The 26816-nt window shown below is 44.7% G+C and overlaps 1 long non-coding RNA gene across 2 annotated transcripts in view; it reads right to left on the bottom strand.

Moving 5' to 3' along the window:
- Positions 1-14826: 14826 nt before the first annotated feature.
- LOC135175661 (uncharacterized) overlaps positions 14827-26816 on the bottom strand; it is a 50711-nt gene continuing 38721 nt past the window's right edge. The window contains exons 2-4 of one of the 2 annotated variants that reach the window (XR_010302429.1): positions 17341-17436; positions 16339-16403; positions 14827-14960 (exon numbers count right to left, since the gene is read on the bottom strand). This is a non-coding gene — a long non-coding RNA (uncharacterized LOC135175661). Of the gene's footprint in view, positions 14961-16338; positions 16407-17340; positions 17437-26816 lie in introns of both variants that reach the window. The other variant, XR_010302428.1, reaches the window with a different exon arrangement.

The following is a 26816-nucleotide window of genomic DNA, read 5'->3' on the forward strand; positions in this document are numbered from 1 at the left end:
ATTTAATTAAGAGGGAAACTGAGGCACTGATAAAGGGAGTGATTTGTTTGGAGTCTCACAGAGCACGAGTAAAAGAGCTAAGATTGTATATGAGCTCTCTTGATGTTTTAGGTTGCCCTACCCATTTTTCCTCCCTGTCCTGTTCCTGCTCACCTCTTCAGTAACAGTCCCCTCCCTAAGTCCTGAGCTGTCAGGAACTCTGGGGGATGCAAGAGATGTGCCGAGCTGGGCAGTGATGACAGCAAGACAAGTAGCAACCCTGCCTGCTCTTTCAGAGCAGTTCTAAGCACATATAGATAAATCTCACTGGCCCAGATGAGAAATCATAACTCAAACAGCCCTATCCTTAGTCTAGCAGTCATCATTTGCAAAGGTATACAATGAAGTGAAAGGAAAATTCCTCTTCCCTCTCCTGTTGCTCTAGTGCTGCACAGTGCAACAGCTGTGCTGCAGAAGTGTATTACTTACCCTGAAGTCAAGAAAAAAAAACATTTCTGAGGTCTAGACTGGAAGTTTGAGTCATAGTGGAAGCTCTTGGCATTCACTGTGCACCTCTACAGAACTATTTTCTTATCCCACAATCACACTCAGGTTGCAGCATCGCAGAATCATTAAGGTTGGAAAAGTCCTCTGAGATCCTCAAGTCCAACTACCAAGCCACCACCACCATGCCCACTAAACCATATCCTGAAGTACCATGTCTACATGTTTTTTTAACCCTGTCATACAAATGCCCTATTTATGCACATATGTGTGTGTGTATATATATTTATATACATGTTCCTGCCTATGTATGTGAGTATATATATATATATATATATATATATTGTTTCATCTGGTCATGACTGGCAAGAGTGCAACAGATGCGAAAATAAATATTGATTTGACTCTCCAGAGAACAGTCAAGGAGCAGCTCTGAGAACAGAGATTTACTGCTACCACCCACATAGGGTCTTCTGCTTAATACCCTGACATGCTTATTCAAATCTCAACGCTGTAAACTATGGTAAGATCAACATGTTGAAGTCCATATATCCCCCATGCCTGATGAGGCAGAAGCCAGCAGTCCTCCAGACATAGACTCATAGAATAGATCAGGTTGGAAGAGACTTCCAACATCATCCAGTCCAACCTAACACCCAGCCCTGTCCAATCAAGTAGACCATGGCACTAAGTGCCTTATCCAGTCTGTTCTTGAACACCTCCAGGGACGGTGACTCCACTACCTCCCTGGGCAGCCCACTCCAAAGGCAAATCACTCTCTCTGGTAAGATCTTCCTCCTAAGAGGTTACATTATTTTCTCTGTTGCTCGGTGCCCCACTTGCAGAAAATGATGGTTGCTATTTCAGATAGGACCAGTTCAGAGTTATTTCTGATTGCACTTGAACATATCGACATGCCTGCCCATGGGGAAAAGCGAGTGGAAGGAATATACCCTCAATTTACCTTTATCCCATTGTTCTCCTCATAGCATGTGAGGGATATAACTATCTTTAGGATGACAAGGGCCTGTAGTGGAGCCTGTACGGTACTTTCAGTACGGGAACTGATAAGATGTGACAGTATCCTTTTGAAGACATTCCAGGGCAGAGGCTGGGCAGCTCTAGCAAAAGAGCTCTGAAGAAACTGGATCTAAGCTGAGGTGAAGCAGAGGGTTAGAGTAGGGACAGTCTCATTGAAGTGGGCTGCCAAGTAGGGCATTATGGAGATCATAGGATCATAGAATGCTAGGGGCTAGAAAGGACCTATAGTGATCATCTAGTCCAATCCCCTTGCTAAAGCAGGTTTATCTGAAGCAAGTTGCACAGGAGCATATCCAGGCAAGTTTGAAAAGTCTTCAGGGAAAGAGACTCCACAAACTCTCTTGGCAGCTCAGTCCAGTGCTCTGACACGCTCAAGGTACAGAAGTTTCAAGTGAAACCTTCTAGTTTGTACTCGTTGCCCCTTCTCCCACCACTGGGCACTACTGAGAAGAGCCCAATGCTATTCTGATGACCTCTCCCCTTTAGATATTGATAAGCATCAATAAGACCCCCTCTTTTCCAGGCTAAAGAGGCCCAGGTCTCTCAGCCTGTCCTTGTATTAGAGATGTTTCAATGCCCTCATCATCCTCACTGCCCTCCATTGAGCTCTCTCCAGTAGTTCCCTTCTGCTATGATAGTGGCACAGTCTTAATAGACATCTAATGTAGAGGTGATTTGGAGGATTAAAGCCAGGAATTTACTCTTTCATTTTCATTACTGCAAAGATGAAAGCAGATGTCTCCAGCAGGGAATTCAGGAAGCAATTGCATAAATGTTTTGCAACCCACTAACAGGAAGCACAAATTAAAAGGTCATGTTTGAAAAGTACCTCTGTTTTTGTTTTGCTTCCTTAAGCAAAGCCAAACTCAAAGAGACTTTGATCCTATTCCAAGGTGTCCCACACAGGACTGCTTCTGAGGTAAGTCCAATTCCCTCACAAAGCTGGATGGGAGGTGGTGCCAGTGGACTGCTAAGACACTCCAGCTGCACTGGCACACTGTTTTGTGGTTAGACTCAATTTGTTAAACAGGATCCCTACACTGTCATAATTAATGCAGATGCTATGGGGTTTGGGGTTTTATAAGTGGCAGATGCCTGTTCTTTTGGAACAAGAGGACCTGAGTTATATCACTGGTGCTGCAATGAAAAGAGAAGTCACCATAGAATCACAGAATCATAGAATCAAGCAGGTTGGAAGAGACCTCCAAGATCATCCAGTCCAACCTAGCATCCAGCCCTAGACAATCAACTAGACTATGCCATTAAGTGCCTCAGCCAGGCTTTGATTCAACAGCTCCAGGGACACCACCTCCCTGGGCAGCCCATTCCAATGCCAATCACTCTCTCTGACAACAACTTCCTCCTAACATTCAGCCTAGATGTCCCCTGGCACAACTTGAGACTCTGTCCCCTTGTTCTGTTGCTGGTTGCCTGGCAGAAGAGACCAACCCCCACCTGGCTACAGCCTCCTTTCAGGTATTTGTAGACAGCAATGAGGTCACCTCTGAGCCTCCTCTTCTGCAAGCTGCACATCCCCAGCTCCCTCAGCCTCTAGAGACAACCAAAAATTATTCCTACAACTGTGAATTCATTGAATTACTTAACACTCTCACACAGAACTGCGGAGTTTAATAATGCTAATGGAGTACTTTGAGATCCAGATACAGAACTAAAGGAGGAAAATGCTCATTATGTTCACCCACTGTCATCCACAGGTTTCAAAATACATTGCAGTCCTTCAATAACCATCAGAATGCCCCACTAAGTCGGTGTTATTGCAATCATAAATGCTGGGAGACTGACTCTGCTCTCACTCACATGGATTCAGTCACAATATCACACCCCAGTCAGAGGACTATCTCCTGTATTTCAGATTTATGGGAACATCATGGCTTAGAAACTTCATTTCAGTGGTACCCAGTGATCAGACAAGGGAAACAGGCACACTCTAGAACACAGGAGGTTCCACCTAAACAAAAGGAAAAATTTATTTCTGTGAGGATACTGGAGCAGGCTGCCAAGAGAGGTTGTGAATCATAGAATCATAGAATCAACCAGGTTGGAAGAGACCTCCAAGATCATCCAGTCCAACCTATCACCCAGCCCTATCCAATCAACTAGACCATGGCACTAAGTGCCTCATCCAGTCTTTTCTTGAAGACCCCCAGGGACGGTGCCTCCACCACCTCCCTGGGCAGCCCATTCCAATGCCAATCACTCTCTCTGTGAAGAACTTCCTCCTAACATCCAGCCTATACCTACCCTGGCACAACTTGAGACTGTGTCCCCTTGTTCTATTGCTGGTTACCCGGGAGAAGAGGCCACCCCCCACCTGGCTACAATGTCCCTTCAGGTAGTTGTAGACAGTAATAAGAAGTTTCCTTCTAAGAAGACTTTCCAATTTTGCCTGGATGTGTCCCTGTGCAACCTGATTTTGGTGAACCTGATTTAGCAGAGGGGTTGGACTAGATGATTCCCAGAAGTCCTTTCCAACCCCTGCCATTCTGTGATTCGAGAAAATAAGCCAGGTTTGGACATAAGGGACTGGATTAGAGGACTGTAACATTGCTTCATGTACATAGCAAGTCTGGCCCACCAACTGCATTGCCTTCGTGATGTTTTGCAACACAGTTCCTGACTCAAAGGAGAAATTTGGTAACTTTAGGCACACCTATGAGTTTCTTTCAGGTAAGACCTTGAGAGCTGATCCTGAAGCTCCCATTTTAAGGCAGAACCAACCTATTTACGTCACTGCAAATGACAGCAAAATCCAAACAACTTGTTCAAAACCACACAGTAAAACTGCTCAGAGTGAAAGTTGAGAGTCCTTATCTTTAACCAGCAGAAAACTCTTCCCTCTCCGTGCTTTTGGACTCCTGAGAGCATGTTAGGCAACATGGTGCATAGCTGTAGGCAGGGATGGGGAGCCAAGGATTCAATTTCTGAAAGTGATGAGAGGTCCCTTGTCAAAACACCTCAGAGGATGGCCTCAGTGTTCATTTCTATCAAACGAGGAAAAGAAAGCTCTGCTTTAGATGTTGCTTTGAGATTCCCAGATAAAACACATTTTCTAGCTCTGATTTTTTATTAAAAAATTCATAGCATCATTTTCCCTCTTGCCCTCATTCCACTAACCAAAATTCAAGGTCTTGTGGGTTATTCTAGGGGAATCTGGAGTTGGGGGGGGGGGAAGTCTTTTATGACATCTTGTTTATGTTCAAAGAATGCATGGAGTCTTGTTTTTTTCCATGCAGGAGAAATCAAATAAGCTGGAGACAGTTTCTTTGCTTACATCATCAAACTCTCTAAGCTTTTCTTTAGGGTCAGGCTACCAGCTGCTTAAACAGACTGTGCTTCAACTCTTTTCCTCCTCCCTGTTTGTGTAAAGATTTATTCTCTCTCTCTGTTTCTTTCACATCTATACACACTCTCCCTATATTTTCATCACCCACTGAAGTTGTCTTCTCTGCATGGCTAAAGTTTTTGCATGGCCTCTGGCTTGGATAACAGCTTGCTATCAGTTTATAAGAGCAATTAACCTTTTATCTACAAAAATGAAACTTATCCCAAGCTAAAAAGTGTTGGTGATCCTCTGCAGTAACCAAAGCTACATGATGCTCTGCTTCTGAGACTCAATAATATGAACTCATCACTTGAATTGTTGTGAACCTTCCGAGGGGATATTATTCTCCACAGTTCATATATTTCTTTCCATTTCTCTGGCTCAGGGAATTTGTCTGAGGTGCTCTATACTATCACTCCTCTGTTAGCTTGGAGAGAATGCTTTTCCTCCCAACAACATAGCTTTTTCTTTCTAGTCAATCATGGGCAAAGGAAAGACACAGTTAAAGAGAGCAAGCTTGAAGTTACTTAGATTTATTTAATGCAAAGTAGCTGAGAATGGAGCAGAAGCCAAAAGACTCAAGATCCAAGAATTTCAGAGGCACAAGGAAGAAAATCACATTGAGGTTCCATTACAACTTACTGGGACTGTATAGTTAAGATTGTGAATTTTAAAGGGAGAATCACAGAGGAAAAAGTGAGGAAGGGAAAGCAGATAAAAGCTGATAGAAGCAGGAAGATTTTTCTGGGAATCACGGAAGAGGCATTGGGGGAAAAGAATGAGTGAAAGCAACATGAAAGAAACAAAAGTTGAAAGGTGAGATAGATGAAGACAAAGATGAAGACAATGAAGATGAAAAGAATGGGAAAAAAAAAGAAGAAAGAATAGGAGAAAGGAAAAAAGGTTAAAAGAAAATGAGAAGGAAAAAAAGAAACAGGGAAAAATAAGGAACAGGGGAAAAAAAAGGAACATGAAAGAAAAAAGGGAACAGGAAAGAAAAAAGGGAACAGGGGAAAAAAAGGGAACGGGAAAAAAAAGGAACAGGGGAAAAAAAAGGGAACAGGGGAAAAAAAAGGGAACAGGGAAAAAAAAAAGGGAACAGGGGGAAAAAAAAGGGAACAGGGGAAAAAAAAGGGAACAGGGGAAAAAAAAGGGAACAGAGCACTGGAACAGGCTCCCCAGAGAGGTTGTGGGGTCTCCTTCTCTGGAGACTTTCAAGGCCTGTCTGATTGTGTTCCTCTGTGATCTGTGTTAGATGGTGGTGTCCTGCTCTGGCAGGGGGGTTAGACTTGATGATCTCTTTGAGTAATTTCCAACCCCCTAATATCCTGTGATCCTGTGAAAAAAAGGAAAGAAAACAGAAGAAAAGGGGGGAAAGAGAAAAATAAAAGGAAAAAATAAAATAAAACCAAAGTGGGACACGGAATCAAAAATAGAGAGAGAAAATAACTCAGTGGATACAAAAAGAATAGAAACAAAGAAAACAATTTTTACCCTAACGGGTAATAGCTTCAAATTCTGCTTCCTACCTTGAAGTAAAATAATAATTAAACAAATGTTTAGATAGACTTTTGAAGTTAGTTTTGGATTAGGACTGAGCTCTGAGATACTCCTGCTCCTCAGAACTGGCGGCTAAATACGGAGGCAGTGACTGCACTGACCCTTCTTGCAGCGCAATAAAAAATTGCTGTGTCCAAGAGCACCATCAAGTGGTGATGGAAAGACCATATTAGAGCAGCTAAAAACGGCTCTTTTTGACGCAGTAAGTTGGCTTGACGGAAAACTACCCGGAACAATTTATTTCCTTGAAGCATACTTCACACAGAGAATCCTGCGTCTCACTAAGGCTGAGAGCTAAGAGCAGATAAAGGTCTGCCTAGCTGCAGTACTGCACACACGGCACATGGATGGGGGTCCTGACTGCAGGTGGAGAGAAACAAGACAGGAGCAGGCAGAGAGGAAACAGAAGGGGCAGTGACTGAGCAAGGAAGCAGTGGTAGTGGGGAATGGAGAGCTAAGGAGCAATCAGAAGGTGCCTGGGGTCAAGTGTGACGGTGAGGTGGAAGGGTGGGAACTGCAGTCAAGTGTGATGGAGAGGTGGAAGGGTGGGAAGGAGCAACAACTGGAGAAGGCATGAGTGTGTCATTGATGGAAACTGGTACAATTACACTCTGTTGCAGGTCACAGCATTGTAGGAGTTGGAAAAGACTCCAGAGATCATCTAGTTCAACCCTTCAAAAGCAGGTTCATCTACAACAGGTTGCACAGTAATACGTTCAAGTGGGTTTTGAAGTTCTCCAGAAGAGGAAACTCAACAACCTCTCTGGGCACCCTGGCATGGTGCTCCGACAGCCTCAAAGGAAAGAGATCTTTCCTTAAGTGCAGGTGAAACCTCCTGTGTTCTAGTTTGTACTCACTGACCCTTGTGTTACCATTGGGCACCACTGAAAAGAGCCCATCCCGATCCTTCTGACCTCTACTCTTGGCACAGAATTTGAGGAAAATAAATCAGAAAAGCACCTCAAATCTGGACACTTCATTTGGGAATTACCTCTCCTCAACACCAATCAATAGGTGAACAATGCAAGCAATAACTGTAAACAGGTCAGAGTGTGAAGAGTTAGTGATGAACATCCTGTGATTCTCACTAAGGAGTGGATGAGGCAAAGGCAGATTGTGTATGTGTGTGCCTGGGATGCTGGAGCATGAAGCTGGTGGGAAATATTGATGAGGAAGTCTTGACTAGCGCAAATGAGAGATCTCAATACAACGTGGCTCTAGGAGAAGCATACAGAAAATTGTTCCCTGGACTTACCTGACAGTTTCACTCACAGAACTCAAAATGTTTTAAAAAAGCAGCTCAGCATTACCCTTTTTATTTTACACCTTGTGAAACAGAGACATGGAGAAAAAAAGGCCTTTGCTCAGGAAGCATAATGAAGAGTATAATGTCAGTGCCTTGAGTTCTGCGATGAATACCCTGCAAAACGATCCATGCTGCTTCCACACAAGGAAGAGGAAGAGCAGCTCACCCAGGCACAGACAGTTCCTTGTGTGCAGCTTGCAGAGGTAGGAAGTTACAGTGGAGCTGAGATTTGGTCAAGTCCAAGCATACAAACAAGAGAGATGAAAGGGTAAGCTGAAGGAGATGTGAGAGCTGAGTGGCAATGTCAGCCTGACAGCTAGCACTGGCAGCAGCAAGGCAGCAGTGCTAATGATGGGACTATTCTGTAAGGCAGAGAAGAGGAAAGAGGACTCAAAGAGCAGCAGCTGGTTAGGCACAATTCACACCAGGAGGTAAAACAGACAGAGAACACCTGAGGAGGATTCTTCATCAATAGTACTGTGAACCATGGGGAGGTCACAGGGGAAAAATGAAAAAAGGAGGAAGGTAGGGGTTCAGGAGGGAGGGAAAGGTGGAAGGGTTTCAGGAACGAAAGAAGGGTGGGTTCAGAAAGGAAGGGTGGGTTTCAGGAAGGGTTTCAGGAAGGAAGAAGAGTTTCAGGAAGGGTGGGTTTCAGGAAGGATTTCAGGAAAGAAGGGTGGGTTTCAGGAAGGGTTTCAGGAAAGAAGGATGGGTTTCAGGAAGGGTTTCAGGAAGGAAGAAGAGTTTCAGGAAGGGTGGGTTTCAGGAAGAGTTTCAGGAAGGAAGAAGAGTTTCAGGAAGGGTGGGTTTCAGGAAGGAAGAAGGAAGTGTTTCAGGAAGGGTGGGTTTCAGGAAGGATTTCAGGAAGGAAGAAGAGTTTCAGGAAGGGTGGGTTTCAGGAAGGAAGAAGGAAGTGTTTCAGGAAGGGTGGGTTTCAGGAAGGATTTCAGGAAGGAAGAAGAGTTTCAGGAAGGGTGGGTTTCAGGAAGGGTTTCAGGAAGGAAGAAGAGTTTTAGGAAGGGTGGGTTTCAGGAAGGGTTTCAGGAAAGAAGGGTGGATTTCAGGAAGGGTTTCAGGAAGGAAGAAGAGTTTCAGGAAGGATTTCAGGAAAGAAGGGTGGATTTCAGGAAGGGTTTCAGGAAGGAAGAAGAGTTTTAGGAAGGGTGGGTTTCAGGAAGGGTTTCAGGAAGGAAGAGAGGGTTTCAGGAGGGATTTCAGGAAGGAAGGAAGGGTTTCAGGAGGGAAGGAAGGAAGAAAATATCCTGCCACTGAAGCACCGGTATGATCGTTACAAGGTTTTGGTTTGGTTTTGTTTGTTTTTTAAAGGCTCTTCCTCAAATGGCTCCCATTTAGTTATGTCTTCCTAGACTGTCTTTGGGCCTATCCCTTACTTTAGCAAGAAAAAAAAACAAAGCCCTGGTGGAACTTTGCTGTCTCAGCAACAGAGGAGTTCGGCTGTGGTGACCTGTGGGATAACAGAGATTTCTCTGAAGCACTATGAGGCACAGAGGACTTTTTGCTTGTCTCATTAACCAGAACACCTTTGTAGCTTCCAGCTGTCTCAGAGCTGTGCTGAAGTAGGAAAGAGAAGCAAATAGATGTATCCAGGATATGCTTGCATATGACAGACAAAGAAAGGGGAGAGATATTTTCTCCAAAGCCTGCTTAAAATGCAATAATTAAAGAATCAAATAATTCCTCAAATCAGACTCCAGACTCTAAACTTCTTGTTTGCCTATATTCTACCTCTTCCCATCATGCCTGCTCCATGCAGTAGCAGTAATTCTCCTTTCTCTCCTCTTCTGTGTGATTTAATCAATAATTTACTATTATTAAAATGAAAAGGCTGAGGGAGCCACCTTATAATTTCACAGCCAAAAGACCCAAAACAACAGTAATTGTACTCCTAATCACTTTTTATCTTGCTAGACAAAGTCTGAGCTCATGTGAAAATGTTGTGTGCTTGTTCCTGACTGTATCTGAATGTGATGAGAAGGGATGAGGAAACGCAGCACATTCTCATGAGCATTAGAGGGAGCTCATATGAGGCACGGCAGAAATGAAGAGGTCTCAGCTTTCAGAAGTCCCTTTTGAGAGCTTATTGGAGAAGCTATAGCAGAACTGACTGCTGCTGACTCCTGTTAATACCCCATGCTGAATATTAATGATAAACATAATAAAATATGTATATAGTGTAATAGGAATAAAAACGTGAGTGTAGCACCACAGATTTATAATACTGCTTTATGTACACATTCAGACAGCTGAGTAGCTCTGGTGAACATGGAGCCTGCTGCAAGGAATGAAAACAAGCTCTCTGCACTAGATACTTATTCATGCTTATGCCAGACTGTTCCCTACTCTGCTGCATAACTTTCATGTTCCTTTCCTTTCTAGTTCCCAGTGTGGCTGCACTGTCCAGACAAGCTTAATAGTTTCATAGGATCAGCCAGATTGGAAGAGACTTCCAAGATCATCCAGTCCAACCTAGCACCCAGCCCTGGCCAATCAACTCCACCACCTCCCTGGGCAGCCCATTCCAATGCCAATCACTCTCTCTGGCAACGACTTCCTCCTAACATCCAGCCTAGACCTCCCCCGGCACAACTTGACAATGTGTCCCCTTGTTCTGTTGCTGGTTGCCTGGCAGAAGAGACCAACCCCCACATGGCTACAGCCTCCCTACAGGTAGTTGTAGACAGCAATGAGGTCACCCCTGAGCCTCTTCTTCATATGTAGAGTTGCTCTGGCACCTGGAAGTAGTTGAAGACGAGGAGAAGGGATGAAGAGTAGGATTGCTAGTGTCAGTGACTCTATCCTACAAAGTTTCATTATCAACCAATCAATGACCTGTCTCTCCAGTAAATTGCTTGCTTCCACTTTTGCCCTACAGCTGGGTACGTCATAGCCTTTTCACCATCACGGATCTGCACAGAGCTGTTCCTGAGAGTTAAGGATCCTCCACAGCACCAGAGAGATGTTTCACTATTCATAATGTATTAAATGGGAATATGTCTTCTTCTAAGTCATAAATAGACAAGGATGACTATGTTCATTAGAGAAAAGTCTGAAAGGACCCCAGACTTTTGAAAGTCAAGATGGTGTGGTAGCCACCTTCTCCTGTGGTACATCACCCTGTGAATGTGGTTTCCAGCAGGGACCACATCAGGTTTTCTGGCTGTTGTGCAAAATCCCTAGCCATTTGATTGTTTGTTGGTTTGGGGTTTTGATGTTGGCTTTTTGTTTTGTTCTGTTGGCAGTTGTATCAGTTGGTCCAACAAAAGAATTTGCCTTTTTCTATGAACTACCTATCTTATTTTACATAACGTCCTACCTTCTTTCTCCATTCTGGTCCTTTTCTGACACTCTCCTTCCATATACTTCATACTTCATCCATCCTTTCTCCTCCTTTCACTAACTTGCATTGCCAGGACTGAAGAGCACTGTCTATTTTGCGTGGCCTTAGAAGTAGCAATGTTTCCAGTTAGGACTCATTAGATTTGAAAAGAACCCTTTTCTGACAGGTAACTGTCCGGCCTCAGACACTGCAATAACAAATGTACCATGCAGAGTTCCTCTGTAGGCTGGACTGGAGTCACTTGATTTGTGACAGCATTTTCTCTGCAGGTGTGCTGGTTTAAGGCTAATTGGAATATTCTAATGAGAGAAATTAGGCCATTGGTTGTAAAACAAAAATAATGATAGACTCTTTATCATTCATTGGTTTGCTAAAAGGGATAAAAAGCCAAAGTATAAACAATTTGTGCCCTCTTGGCCTCAGAGCCCTTGTTGTTTTCATTTCTACTCTAATATCACAGTGTCACAGTATCATCAGGGTTGGAAGAGATCTCACAGATCATCAAGTCCAACCCTTTACCACAGAGCTCAAGGCTAGACCATGGCACCAAGTGCCACGTCCAATCCTGCCTTGAACAGCCCCAGGGACGGTGACTCCACCACCTCCCCGGGCAGCCCATTCCAGTGTCCAATGACTCTCTCAGTGAAGAACTTTCTCCTCACCTCGAGCCTAAATTTCCCCTGGCACAGCCTGAGGCTGTGTCCTCTCATTCTGGTGCTGGCCACCTGAGAGAAGAGAGCAACCTCCTCCTGGCCACAACCTCCCTTCAGGTAGTTGTAGACAGCAATAAGGTCACCCCTGAGCCTCCTCTTCTCCAGGCTAACCAATCCCAGCTCCCTCAGCCTCTCCTCATAGGGCTGTGCTCAAGGCCTCTCACCAGCCTCGTTGCCCTTCTCTGGACATGCTCAAGCATCTCAATGTCCCTCCTAAACTGAGGGGCCCAGAACTGAACACAGTACTCAAGATGTGGTCTAACCAGTGCAGAGTACAGGGGCAGAATGACCTCCCTGCTCCTGCTGACCACACCATAGTAAGCTTTGCTGATTGTTTATCTGTCTGGGAGAGAGAGAGATGGTGGTTTTGAGTCCCTTCTGAGCAGCTGCTTTGTCTGGGAGGGAGATTGGATTTCTGTATTATTTGTAGATTGTATATAACTGTAAATACTTGTAAATACATTGTGTATATATGCTTGTAAACTCTGCTTTGCTGTAAATAGAGCTCTATCTTACTTCCAAGCTGTCTGTGCTGGTTTGAGAAATTTTGATAGTGGGGGGAGGGGGGGGTTTCTTAACCTACCACTTTTTACAGCAAGGGAAATAGGATTTTAAGTACTCTTAGAAGAGAACAAGGTAGCAAGCAGAATGCTTTCCACGGTGTTTCTCTCTCTCACCCAGCTACGTCCTATCTCTTCTTCCCTAGCACACCAGACTCTCAGGTTGCTTGCAAGGTCAACTGTTTGCACACTACTCTTGTTATCCATACCTTAGCCTTTCCCACCAAGGACAAAGTGAATGAGAGAGATTTGGGAGTCAAATCATATGCCATATAGAAACATAGATGTATAAAACAAGAAGAAAATGTTCACTCACACCAGTTCTGGGCTCCTCAATTCAAAAGAGAAGTTGAGGGATTGAAATATGTCCAGAGAAGGGCAACAAAGCTGGTGAAAGGCCTGGAGCACAGTCCTGTGAGGAGAGGCTGAGGGAGCTGGGGGTGTGCAGCCTGGAGAAGAGAAGGCTCAGGGCAGACCTCATTGCTGTCTACGACTACCTGAAGGGAGGCTGTAGCCAGATGGGGGTTGGTCTCTTCTGCAGGCAACCAGCAACAGAACAAGGGGACAAAGTCTCAAGGTGTGCCAGGGGAGGTCTAGGCTGGATGTTAGGAGGAAGTTTTTGACAGAGAGAGTGACTTACATTGGAATGAGCTGCCCAGGGAGGTGGTGGAGTCACCATCCCTGGAGGTGTTAAAGAAAAGCCTGGCTGAGGCACTTAGTGCCATGGTCTAGTTGATTGACCAGGGCTGGGTGCTGGGTTTGACTGGATGATCTTGGAGATCTCTTCCAACCTGCTTGATTCTATCATTCTGTGAAAAGAGACATAGTTCTAAAGTGTTGCAACCTCCACAATTGCCATCTCTAGGGGAAAGTCTCAGAAAAAGAAGGTCCTTGAGAACGGGTTTGATGATTCCAGACAGCAGCTGCAGGTACTGCCACAAGCCTCCTGAATGAGCCAGGACAACTCATTTCACTCTCCACTCTTCTTCTCCTTTCACTTATCTCATGATTTCTGGAAACAGTAATAGCCTCAAGAAGGATAAATGAGAACTGTTTGGCAAAGCCTGCAGAGTACTAGTAAAAGTAATGATTATGGTAATAACATAATGCAGGCAAAATATCTTACCATGTGTTTACAAATAACAACATTATCATTTAAGGTACTTGAGGCATTCCCTGCCCTGGATGGTGAACTCATTCATCAGATGGGCTGTCTCCTGGGGTCTGACCTGAACTGCTGAGCAGCTTCAGCTTGGAATTAACCACCCTCTGGGATTTAAAGCTCTTGAAATTATTTAAAGTGCTTGCAAGGAAATCCATTGTGCCTATCAAACAGTTCCCCAGAGACAGTAGGAGCAGGGGAAAAAATTCTTCCTGTGGAGAGTCTGACAATGATCTTGAGAAAGCACGGTGGGAAACAAACAAGTCCTCACCTAAACACAGTTAGAATTGTCTGTTTCCATTTTCTACTCTGATCTTCAGCACCTTTGCATGCTACCTCTCCAAAGAGCTGTCAGCAGAGGTAGCACACAAGGGAGACATGGGTTTTTAAATGTCTGTCCACACACTTGGCTGACTCAGCACTCTTAGAGTAATATTGTTCTGAACAACTCGTAGGTCCAGACTATCTCATTTAGACTGAAACAAAGAAGGGGCAATAAGACAAGCAGCTGAACTGGCAAGTCTTTGAGGCATGGCACCACCAGCACAATGAAGGCAGTGATCAGCAACTGCAGTGTATTCCACCAACTCAGCTGTTTTCAAACCCATCTGTTGCTCTGTACCCTCACGTCAGCCAAGTAAATGTGTTCATTGAAAGAAGAATCACACAATGGTATGGGTTGAAAGAGACCTCTGGAGATCATCTAGTCCAACCCTCCTGCCAATGCAGGTATGCCTAGTGCAGGTTGCACCGTAGTATCTCCAGGAAGGCTTGGAAAGTCTCCAGAGAAGGAGAATCCACAACCTCTCTGGGCAGCCTGGTCCAATGCTTTCCTCAAAGGAAAGAAGTCCTTTCTTAAGCTTTAGTGAAGCTTCCTGTATTCTAATTGCCCGTTGTCCTATCACTGGCTACCACTGGGAAGAGCCCAGCCCCAGCTTCATGACCTCCAGACTTATTATAAGCATTGACAAGATCCCCTCGCAGTCTTCTCTTTGTCAAGCAAAATAATCCAATGTCTCTCAGTCTCTCCTACTAAGACAGATGCTCAAATCCCCTCATCATCTTGGTGGCTCTCTCCTGGACTGCCATCAGTAGCACCCTGTCCTTCCTGAACTGGGATTTCCAGAACTGGACACAGTACTTTTAGCAGGGCCTTGCCAGGGCAGAGTAGAAGAGAAGAACCACCTTCCTCAATCTGCTGGCCACAATCTTTTTAATGTACCCTACAACACTGCTGGCCTTCTTGGCCACAAGGGCGTATTGCTGGCTCACGGTGACAGCAATAAGTTATTGCATCATATTGAGTGAGTATGAGTTATGTAAACTTTATTCTTTAAATTGCTTTATCGATCTCTGGGTTGACTCAGTGCAAGTCCCTTCTTTTGTTTAGGCTGTTTTGCTTAGCCCTCCAACAGGAAAGTCACCCAAGAACACCTGGAGAAACAAAAGAAGCAGTTTATCTAACTGGCCGTCAAATCAGCTGCCCTCAAGTCGTACAAGTTTTGTGTGCAACCCAGGTGATAGAAAAACAAGCCTTGCCATTAATTAGCAAAGAAGAATTCTAACTGCAAGAGCAGGTGAGTTTGGCATCTAAGCTGGTAAGATCAGACAAGTTCGATAGAAAATCTATGCACACAACATATACCCAGCGGGATACACACCGAGAGGCCCCAGAACACAAGATGGAAGAATTTCCATCATCAAAGCAGAACATCACAGGCAGCTGCGGGCAGCCTGAGGGCAGGACACAGTTGCTAAGCAACTCTTTCCTGGGTTGGATGTCACATACACTCCCAACCCCAACAGCCAGGCACAGAGAGGATATTTTACATTTAGGATTCAATAGGAAGCTAGCAACTGAAGGAGTTGTTTTCCCGTGCTCTCCTTAGCACCTTCTGTTCTTCTCTTCAAGGAACTCCAAGAACTCTCTAACCAATAGTCCACTTCCAAAAAGATGACTGGCCTGTAGTTGAAAGTGGCATTTGACTGAACCAGTTGCCCATGGCATATATATTGACAAAAGAGATGTGCAACTTTCCCGGTGGTGTAGACATTGCTGTAATGTTTGACATGTGTGCCCAGCAGCGAGTTCAGAAATAGATAAGAAAGTGACTGAGGGCATGATTAGAGATAGCCAGAAAAGATAGTTCCCCTCCTTACCCACTCCTTAAAAGAACTGTAGGCTTTAGCTTTTCTCTTTTTCTGAGAAATCAATTTTTATTAAGATGAAACAGAGTAAAATGATGAAAAGTTCCACAGAATAGCCAATCAGAATATCAATTATCCAAGCCTGACCATATCTGATGAAGCCATAGGCTTGCTTTACCCAAATTTGGGAAAAGCATAGGCCTTGCACAAGGCAGGCACAAGCTAAGTGTGTGTACCTTGTTTACCACAGGAGAAAAACATGCCTGGGCAAGCCAGTACATGCATAAACTTATTTCTGGCCCATCAGGCCTACCACGACACCTTCAAAATCATATGAGCCATCAGGTTGGGGAAGCCTTGGTGGTTTCAAGCTTCCAAGGAGAGTTTTCACTCTACTTTCCAATATTGCTCTCTAAATTCACCTGAGTTACTAGAAAAGGTAAAGCTATCCAACATTTTGCTACAATCCACATACTGTAGTCGCTCTTTGTCTTCCACATTTACACTTTTCCAGTACAAAAAGCACTTGCATTTGTCTGGCCATGGATTTTCTCTGTGTGCTTGCTATTGCTTACAGTTCCATTAACTACGATCTTTAACTATTTTCCAAGTACTTCATTATTTTGCTGAGGACAGAAATCAAGCCAAAAAGATGTTTACTTACAGGATCACTTCTTTTCTGAAGGTCACTCACTTTTCTTAAGGCTTTCAGTATCTTCTCAAATCTCCCTGCTTTTTCAGAAATAATTGCTAGTATTGCAGCCAAATTAACATTAAGTATCCTAGCACAGACATATGCACAGCTGTTTGCCTGTAAGGCAGCTTTGCAGTCTTTCCAGGCCTGAGAAGGCTTTCTGATAAACTCCACCCTGCCACAGAACTCTCTTGCATTTTTTCCATTGAAGCCAAAACTATTGTCCTACTGGACCTGACTGCATCCCCCTCCTCTCAAACTTCTTAGGGTTTGAGATTCCTGCAAAAAATGGACCATCTCCTGTGGTCACCTGTCAGCTCTGTTGTGAGCCTTTCACAGTATCACAGTATCATCAGGGTTGGAAGAGACCTCACAGATCATCAAGTCCAACCCTTTACCACAGAGCTCAACAGAGACTGCTTGATGATCCCAGCTGGATCTGAGCAGGAATGGATGGGTCCTCAAGGACTAAAGCGTACTGATAGAGTGTCTTGTCCAGAAGACCCTAAAATACCTCTTGTTGCAAGCCTCCCATATATGTTCTTTAATACCTATTTTACAACTTCTCCTTTCCATTTTCAAATTGTTCTTTTTTTTTCCCTCTTCATCTTGTTCCACATGCTTTGGGGTGCATGACAATCTCAGCCATTTTTAAGCCATCGTTAATTTCTTTCCCATCCTCATTTACTAATAGCCTGCACTTTCTCCCTACTGCTACTTTCCCCTCTCTGATCTGCTTGTAAAGGCATTCCATATTCTACTTTAACCCGTTCATTTCATTCTATTTCTCATCTGTCAAGCCAGACCTAATCCCTCTGATGGCATGTTTTATCAGCTAGGAATTCATCTCGTTTCTTTCTATTATGCAGCATTATCTCAGCTGCCTCACTGAAATCTAAGCATAACAGATCTCCTGCACTTGCTTTTATCATCTAAGGCTCTGACTCACCAAGGTAATGCCACCAGGCTCACCTGAATTGTTTCACTGAGGTCAGGCACTGAAAGTTAGAGGGATAGTCTCAAGCCCATTTTTCAGCAAGGAGAGTTAAAAGCTCACTTGCTGCTTCTCTGTGGAAAGAAAAAAATTACCTATGGAGGGAACAAGGACAGAGGAAAAAGCTTCAAAGGGGAATTTCCTCTATGTTCTTAATCAAGATATGTCATGCTTGTCCCCCACTCCATCTCCTGCTGAGAGAGGAAATAAGGGAATCTGCGCAGAAGACCTGCTTATGCTGTAAGGTCTGTTGAGATCCCAGAGGAAGGGCATAAACTAGAGACAACAGATACAAGGGCTACTTGCAGATATCAGCTCCATCCTTCTGGCACCTCCCCCTGTTACTGCTGTTCTCAAACACAAATACTCAGCGAAACAAATCCCAAAACCAAATCCCTGTCACTTGAATGGAGCACTCTCTCCAAAGGTTCTAATCCACAAGATGTCCTCCACTGGTTATGGGGAAGGAAGGGGTTGGAACTGTGTGCATATGTCAACGATATTGAGAAACAGCCCTGCAGGAGGATTAATTATGTGATCTGGAGCAAAGAGAGTGTTTGAAAATCTCCACCACTCTCCTGCCCTCTCCCCGCTTCACTCTCTCATTTGGAAACTCTCAGATGCTTCGCTCTCTCTGGATGTTTTGATAAGGCCTTTTCTTGTTTCTTTCCTGCCCCAAGCAAATATGATTTGATTTGGCTTTCTTTTCCTCCCCTCTCTGGTTTGAGGTATGCACTGGTGGTTATCTGTTCAATTCCATCTCCCTGCTTGTTCATTTTCTATACAATTCCTTTACACGCCCTCCCTTCAGCCAAATGTGGTTTGTTTGGGTTTTTCTTTTTTAATCTACCTTGTATTTTAAGTTGTCTTTATATTGTTAGCCTTTGGGTTTACGAGACTGTGTTTTCAATACTTTCCCATTCTCTCTATGCCCCTTCTCCAGCTCATACTAGGGGACAGCTTTGCATTCTTTTATATCAACTCCATAATTGGTTTGCAGAAAGTTTTAGCATCTTTATTAGAGATATGTCAGAACCAATACCACAGGCTTGACTCCCCAGCGATAGGAAGTGAAGAACTACCAAGGCAACGAGAATCATTTATCACTTGTGAGGGCAGATTGAAGCTACCACCTCCAAAAAAATGGTTTGAAATTATGAGGTTGCCTTCCCCTCTATAATGAACTGAAATGAATGTCCGGACAGCAGAAATGCTTCCAGATCTAAGCTCTAGTTTGGGATGGGCAACATTAAGTAGGCTGGGATATTCCTTTAGACATGGCAATACCTCCACAAGCTCACATGCTCATGAAAAGTGGACTCTTGAGTTATGTGGACGTGGCTTGTCTGACCAAAAAACATTTCAACCCCTACTTTCAACCCAGCACAGAAGCTGGCACTCCCCAAACTTTCTTACATCTAACTGATCACCAGCTCAGAAGTCCACAATTTAGAATATTGCATTAAGCAGCTGCATACAGTCTTTTAATACATGGCTCCATGATTGGTGTCACCACCAGAAATTTGGGTTCTTTGACAATGGCATGATCTGTACAGCACCAGGGTTGTTGACCCTGTGGTTTGGGTGTTCCCTGCCCCCCCACACTTTGAAAATCACCCAGACTAGACTCAGCCAGCTCTGGGAATTTGAATGAAGCTTATATTTACAGCTTAGCACAATATACAAGCAGGTATTTACAGTATATGCAGTTATAGACAGAAATAGACAAGGTAAAACAGATACACAACAGCCCTCCCAGAAACCTGAGTCCCCAGGAGGGGCTCCCAACTGCCCTTCCACCTTCTCCCACTCCTCTACCTTACCCCAGATGTTGCCTTGTGCCCAAGAAAGAATGGAGGGTTGGCCAGTTGGGGTTAGGAAGCAAGTGGATTAGTCAGTGAGATGGAGGATGAGATTAGAGAGAAATGCAGCCCAGAGCCCAGGCAGTGCCTGAATGCCCTATCTATGTTTGGATTCTTGCTCTTATACATCTCAGCAAGCCTGTGAGTGAAGTAGACATCACCATTGTTTCTCTTTCACAGCCTGTGATCTAATTCTTCTCACCAAAACATTCTAGCACAACACCAAACAGAAGACACCGCTCCCAAAGGGGGAAGTGGGTCTTTGTGGAGAAGATTGCAGGACTAGTTGACAGGGCTTTAAATGGGATGTGAAAGGGGAGGGAGATAAAGTCATCAGACTTCCATATGGCAAGGTGTGGGAGGACACATCAGTGTGGGAGCAATAGGGGGCTAGTAAGGGCTCTCAACCTGCTCCCCAAAAGCATGCTGGGGACAAAATAATGCAGTCAAATTCTTGCAGAGATGAGCCAGATCCCCTTCAGGTAGTAGCCAGCAACAGGAAAACATCAGGTGGTAGTGACGACATGAGGGGTAGAGATAGGTTGATAGATACAAAGATGCCTGAGCATACATAGGTGGGATCTGACCCTAGGATTGGAGTACAGACTGAGAAAAGAGTTCCCAAACATTAGGGTAAGGGAAAATCAGTCAGCAGGTCATCTCCAATAGAGGCACAACTGAAATGCATCTACACTAATGTAAGGAGCACGGGGAGCCAACAAGAAGAATTGCAAATCTATGCAGGTCTACAGGGTTATGATGTAACTGAGACATGGTGGGATGGAACTCATGAATGGGCCTTTGGGATAGATGGTTATAGACTCTTCAGAAGGGAGAAGGGGAGAGGGTGTTGCGTTCTACATCAATGACAAACTGGAGTCCATAGAGCTCTACCTGGGGATGTGTAATGCAAAAACAGAGAGCTTATGGGTAAAGGGAAGGCAAGGGAAGGTGACATCATAGTAGGAGTCTGCTACAGACCTCCTGATCAGGAAGGGAAAGCAGGTGAGGCCCTTTAAAAACAAATAGCAGAAGCTTCACACTCACAGGCCCTGGTCCTTACAGGGGACTTGAACTACCCTGATATCTGTTGGAATGACAACATAGCAGAGCACCAGCAATCTAAGAGGTTCCTGGAATGCACTGATGATAACTTTCTCCTCCAAGTAGTAGAGGAACCCACAGGAAAAAGTGCTATGCTGGACCTAGTACTCACCAACAAGGAGGGGCTGGTGGGTGAAGAGAAGCTGAAGGGTAGCCGTGGCTGCAGCAACCATAAAATGTTGGAGTTTAAGATCCTCAAGGCATCAAGAAAGGTGCATAGCAAACTGGCTGCTCTGGACTTCAGAAGAGCAGACTTCAACCTCTCCAGGAACCTCCTTGGCAGAGTACCATGGGAAGAAATACTCTTGAAGGAAAGGGTGTCCAGGAAAGCTGGTCAGTGTTCAAGGATCACCTCCTCCAGGCCCAGGAGCAATGCATCCCAAAAAAAGACAAAGGCAGGAGGCCTGCATGGATGAATAGAGAGCTCCTGGGCACACTCAGATGCAAGAAGAAAGCCTACAGAGAGTGGCAGCAAGGACAGGGAACCTGGGGTGAATACAAAGAAATTGTTTGTGCAACCAGAGCTCAGGTTAGGAAAGCTGTTTAGAAAGTGCCATTTAACACCTTTGCCAGTGACATGGACAGAGGAATCGAGTGCACTCTCAGCAAGTTCGCAGGTGACACCAAGCTGTGTGGCACATTCGACCTGCTAGAGGGCAGGGATGCCATCCAGAGGGACCTGGAGAGGTGGGCCCAGGCCAACCTCATGACATTCAACAAGGTCAAATGTAAGGTCCTGCACCTGGGTCGGCACAATCCCAAGCACAGATCCAGGCTGGGTGGTGAATGGCTGAGAGCAGCCCTGAGGAAAAGGTCCTGGGTCGATGAAAAGCTCAACATGAGCCTGCAGTGTGAGTGTAGCCCAGACAGCAACAGTGTGGCCAGCAGGGCAAGGGAGAGGATTCTGCCCCTTTATTCTGCTCTCGTCAGACCCCACCTGGAGTACTGTGTGCAGTTCTGGAGCCCCCAACACAAGAAGGACATTGAACTGATGGAGTGAGTCCAGAGGAGGCCAAGAAGATGCTCAGAGGGCTGGAGCACCTCTGCTATGAGGACAGGCTACAAGAGTTGCAGCTCTTCAGCCTTGAGAAGAGAAGGCTTCAAGGAGACCTTATAGTGGCCTTCCAGTATCTGAAGGGGGTCTACAGGAAGGCTGGGGAGGGACTACTGACAAAGTCTTGTAATGACAGGATGAGGAGTAATGGGTTTAAACTGATGGAGGGGGGATTTAAACAGGATGTTAGGAAAGGGTTCTTTACAGTGAGGGTGGTGAGACACTGGAACAAGTTGCCCAGAGAGGTTGTGGATGCTCCCTCCCTGGAGGTGTCCAAAGCCAGATTGGATGAGGCCCTGAGCAACCTGTTCTAGCGGGAAGTGTCCCTGCCTATGGCATGAGGTTGGAACTGGATGATCTTTCAGGTCCCTTCCAACGTAAACCATTTTATTATTCTATGATTTCTGGGATTTTAAAGCTCTTGCAAAAGAAAATTGCTGGCCACTCATGTATGAGTGTCTCTGATTAAATATTTCTTCGCCAGCAGTGTCTTTTCCCTCAGTATTTTCCTTAAGTAATAACAACAATAATACCAAACAAACCAAAACAAAGAAAACTCAAGCCCACAAGCATTAAACCAACAAAACAACACCCCAAACCAACCACAAACAAACAAACCTCTTATGTTTCGATTCTGAAGTACCTGACAGCTTTGTCATTATTTCCTAGCAGTTTGATCTGTTTTTTCTCAGTTTGGGACTTCTTTTATTTCCTTCCCAATGTGTGTGTGACTACTATATAAAATATCTCCTTATTTAGGTTTTGTCACACTTCAGTACTGAGAGTTTATTGTTTGCTACAGGTGCAATTGTTATATTCATGTCAAAATGATCTGTTTCTTTGCCTCATTTAACTCCAATGTACTCCAGCTGGGATAAAGCAGAATCCACAATATCGTTGTCCCCAAAGTAGCACTTTAGATTCTTGACAAATCCAAACCAAACTCATTGTGTGGATATGTCTAAAGAGAGTTACTTTGGTCATCAACTGGTCCTTCTCCAGCTACACTCTAAGAATGCTTCTGGCTCAAGGATGCTCCATGCCAAGGAATGTGCCCAGTTTTGGACACTAATTTCTTAAAAAGGAGTTATTATTCTCCTCTGTCATGAATATAAACTTTTGTGTCTGCTACATAGCTGCTTCTTTTTCTTGAGATTCGCTTAAGAGAGTTTCAGGCTTTGCCTTAGGATCATAGAATCAACCAGGTTGGAAGAGACCTCCAAGATCATCCAGTCCAACCTAGCACCCAGCCCCACCCAATCAACTAGACCATGGCACTAAGTGCCTCAGGCTTTGCTTCAACACCTCCAGGGACGTTGACTCCAGCACCTCCCGGGGCAGCCCATTCCAATGCCAATCACTCTCTTTGCCAACAACTTCCTCCTAACATCCAGCCTAGACCCCCCCTGGCACAAATTAAGACTGTGTCCCTTTGTTCTATTGCTGGTTGCCTTGAAGTCATCTGCCTTTCTCCAGTCCTGTTCCTATGTTTCATCCATCAGCTCTTGCACCCACAGTAAAAGGAATTGCACCTCCATGAAGCTGACAATTGGAATTTTTAATAGTACTAAAATAATTTAGTCCATACCACAGGTAATTTTATTAAGAGTCAATATTTTCTACCCTAAATGACAGATTTATTACAGCACATTATTTTTATTATTGAGTATAATCATATCCTCATGCTACTGAATTCCCCTGGGCATCCACAGCACTCTAGCAGTAATAAATATCCAATGCACACAGGACAAAAGAAAATTCTACTAAGGTGAATTTAAGGTTGTGGGCACATATCAGTGGTTTGAGTGCATATTGCCTCTCAAGAACATTGGAGTTAACAAGTTGTTTGCGAGCAACAGCACAAAACAGTTCTCGTTTACTGCACGCTTCTGTCCTACATCATAGAATCAACCAGGTTGAAAGAGGCCTCCAAGATCATGCAGTCCAACCTAGCACCCAGCCCTAGCCAGTCATAAGACTTATGTCATAAGGGTTTATTTCAGCTATTCTCTTATCTCACTGATGGACGTATTTATGGAAGAAGATAATAGAATTGTTTCAGTTGGAAAAGACCTCTAAGATCATTGAGTCCAACCATCAACCTAACACCACCATACCTACTAAACCATGTCCCCAAGTGCCATGTTGACTTCTTCTTTTGAGCAATTCCAACACCTTTCTGTGCTTTCCTGTAGCAGTTAGTACAAGTCAGACCTAGTTAGAATCATAGAATCAAACAGGTTGGAAGAGACCTCCAAGTTCATCCAGTCCAACCTATCCCCCAGCCTAAGTGCCTCAAGCCAGGCTTTGCTTCCACACCTCCAGGGATGGTGACTCCACCACCTCCCTGGGCAGCCCACTCCAATGGCAAATCACTCTCTCTGTGATGAACTTCCTTTTAACATCCAGCCTATGCTTCATCCAGCACAGCTTGAGACTGTGTCCCCTTGTTCTGTTGCTGGTTGTCTGGGAGAAGACACCAACCCCCACCTGGCTACAGCCTCCCTTCAGGTAGTTGTAGGCAGCAATGAGGTCTGCCCTGAGACTCCTCTTCTCCAGGCTGCACACCCCCAGCTCCCTCAGCCTCTCCTCACAGGGCTGTGTTCCAGGCCCCTCACCAGCTTTGTCACCCTTCTTTGGACACGTTCCAGCACCTCAATATCTCTCTTGAATTGAGGAGGCCAGAATTGAGAAGCCCAGTTGATGATAAGCTTACTGTGCAAACTCTATTTAATTTTATGAGATAGTGGAATGACTTAATTTAAGAGCAGAAGAGTAACTTAAGCAAGAATATGTCAGGAGCCACTTGTTCAGATGAGCAGATTGAGAGCACCAAGAGTGGCAGCAGACAGTTATTGGGCACTGAGGGAATTTAAATGGGCCAGTCAAGCCTTGGGTCATCTCCATCTCAGTCTGACAGCACTTGTGAAGAGAAGCAAAGGGACTCCACTACTTGGCATGAGGATTGTGTATGGCATAGCTGGAGCTGCTACACGGACTCGTCTAATTTTATTTCTGGGCAATGTCGTCCCTCCAAATGAACAGAGGAGTTGTGCAATTGATCAGAATGTACATATCTGTGATTAAAGTGTTATGGTACCTATGTCCATTTAGTCTCTGCAGTATCATTTGGACCTAAATGGCAACAGCCCTGTCTCCCTGCATGTATCTTTATGCAGCATCCTCATGGTCAGCCAATTGAAGCTAGGACAAGAAACAGCACATGCTGTGTTTCCTCTAAGCTATGCACATCCTTATCAGCCAGTTGACAGCCCGCATTGGGGTAGCAACACTTCAGCTCTCACTTCATCTTCTCTCCCAGTGAGGGCACTCATTTAAATTTGTCTCCACAGTCCAGCCTCCAGTTTTCCTGGTACTCAGAGGAATTTTGTATTTCTTTGAATTACCAATCCTGTTAGGAAATTTTAAATTATCACAGTATCACAGTATCAACAAGGTTGGAAATGACCTCACAGATCATCAAGTCCAACCCGTTACCACAGAGCTCAAGGCTAGACCATGGCACCAAGTGCCACGTCCAATCCTGCCTTGAACAGCTCCAGGGATGGCGACTCCACCACCTCCCTGGGCAGCCCATTCCAGTGTCCAATGACTCTCTCAGTGAAGAACTTTCTCCTCACCTCAAGCCTAAATTTCCCCTGACATAGCTTGAGGCTGTGTCCTCTCATTCTGGTGCTGGCCACCTGAGAGAAGAGAGCAACCTCCCCCTGGCCACAACCTCCCCTCAGGTAGTTGTAGAAAGCAATAAGGTCTCCCCTGAGCCTCCTCTTCTCCAGGCTAAACAATCCCAGCTCCCTCAGCCTCTCTCGTAGGGCTGTGCTCAAGACTTCTCACCAGCCTCGTCGCCCTTCTCTGGACACGCTCAAGCATCTCAGTGTCCTTCCTAAACTGGGGGGCCCAGAACTGAACACAGTACTCAAAGTGTGATCTAACCAGTGCAGAGTACAGGGGCTGATGCTAGAGAAGATCAGAACTGACAGGTCACCATGCAAGCAGACAAAGTTATTGCCTGCCTCTTGTTTCTTAAGGAAGCCAGAGTACAAAAAAACAACCCTGGAAACTGAAAAAAATTGCTATTAAGGTGAACCAGTCAAACAGAGCTCCTGTGCAGCTTGAACAGCATTCTTACAGAAAAAAGAAAAACAAAATACCACGTTTCACCATTTCCCTTTCATTGAAGAGTTTTAAAGCTATGCACCAGAGAGTACAAAACTGTTTGTTATCTACTACAAATAATAACCATGCTGCTTTGTTACCACATTAACCTTTGGTCTTCTTCAGGTAAAAAACTTAAATCTCACAATCAGGGAAGATGAGGTTTATCTGTGGAGGCAGGACAGTGCAGCATGCAGGAGCACTAAAACAGCAGGGCATGAGGTGGAATTGTCAAACTTAACCTCACAGGCTGCTAAATACCTTCTAGAGCAGCTGCCTGACCTCGGCATCCGGCAAGGTCAGAACTCTACGCTGCACAGGGAAAGACTTGCCTTCACCATGCAGTTTGTGTAAATGAGGATTTGTGTGCTGTGTATGACTGTAAATAAAGTAATAAAGCTCTCTGCTTCAGCTTAGAATTTTCTGGTTCTTTACAGTTACCAATGGACTAAAACTACTCACAGCTAAGTTCAGCTCTGTTTTCCCTTATGCCAAGGGCTCTCCACAGGAGAAAAGGGACAAAGAACTTCAATGGTTCTGCTAGGAACTTGGTCTTGTCTCTCCAGTTTCCTAATAATTTGTACTGCTTTTTAAAATGCTTGTGTGGTCATAGAGTCATAGAATCAACCAGGTTGGAAGAGACCTCCAGAATCATCCTGTCCAACCTATCCAATCAACTATACCATGTTACCTCTTCTCCCACTTTTTGAGAAAGAAACCCCAACAAAAGAAACAATTCTTTTCTAGCTGAGTTGAAATATTTCTGCCAAGATCTGCACAGCTTCTGGGGTTCAGGGTGTGCTGGTTTGAAGTTAGCTAGAATGTTTTGTTGAGAAGAATTAGATCACAGGCTGTGAAAGAGAAGCGATGGTGATGTCTACTTCACTCACAGGCTTGCTGAGATGTATAAGAGCAAGAATCCAAACATAGATAAGGCATTCAGGCACTGCCTGGGCTCTGGGCTGCATTTCTCTGTAACCTCACCCTCCATCTCTCTGATTAATCCATTTGCTTCCTAACCCCCCCTGGCCAACCCTCCATTCTTCCTTGGGGCATGAGGCAACATCTAGGGTAAGGTTGAGAGGGGTGGGAGAAGGTGGAAGGATGGTTGGGAGCCTCTCCTGGGGACTCAGGTTTCTGGGAGGGCTGTTGTGTTTCTGTATTTCTGTGTATAACTGTATATACTGTAAATATCTGCTTGTATATTGTGCTAAGCTGTAAATATAAGCGTCATTCAAATTCCCAGAGCTGGCTGAGT

The sequence above is a fragment of the Pogoniulus pusillus genome, chromosome 5, assembly GCF_015220805.1.
Source record: "Pogoniulus pusillus isolate bPogPus1 chromosome 5, bPogPus1.pri, whole genome shotgun sequence".
Classification (NCBI taxonomy): domain Eukaryota; kingdom Metazoa; phylum Chordata; class Aves; order Piciformes; family Lybiidae; genus Pogoniulus; species Pogoniulus pusillus.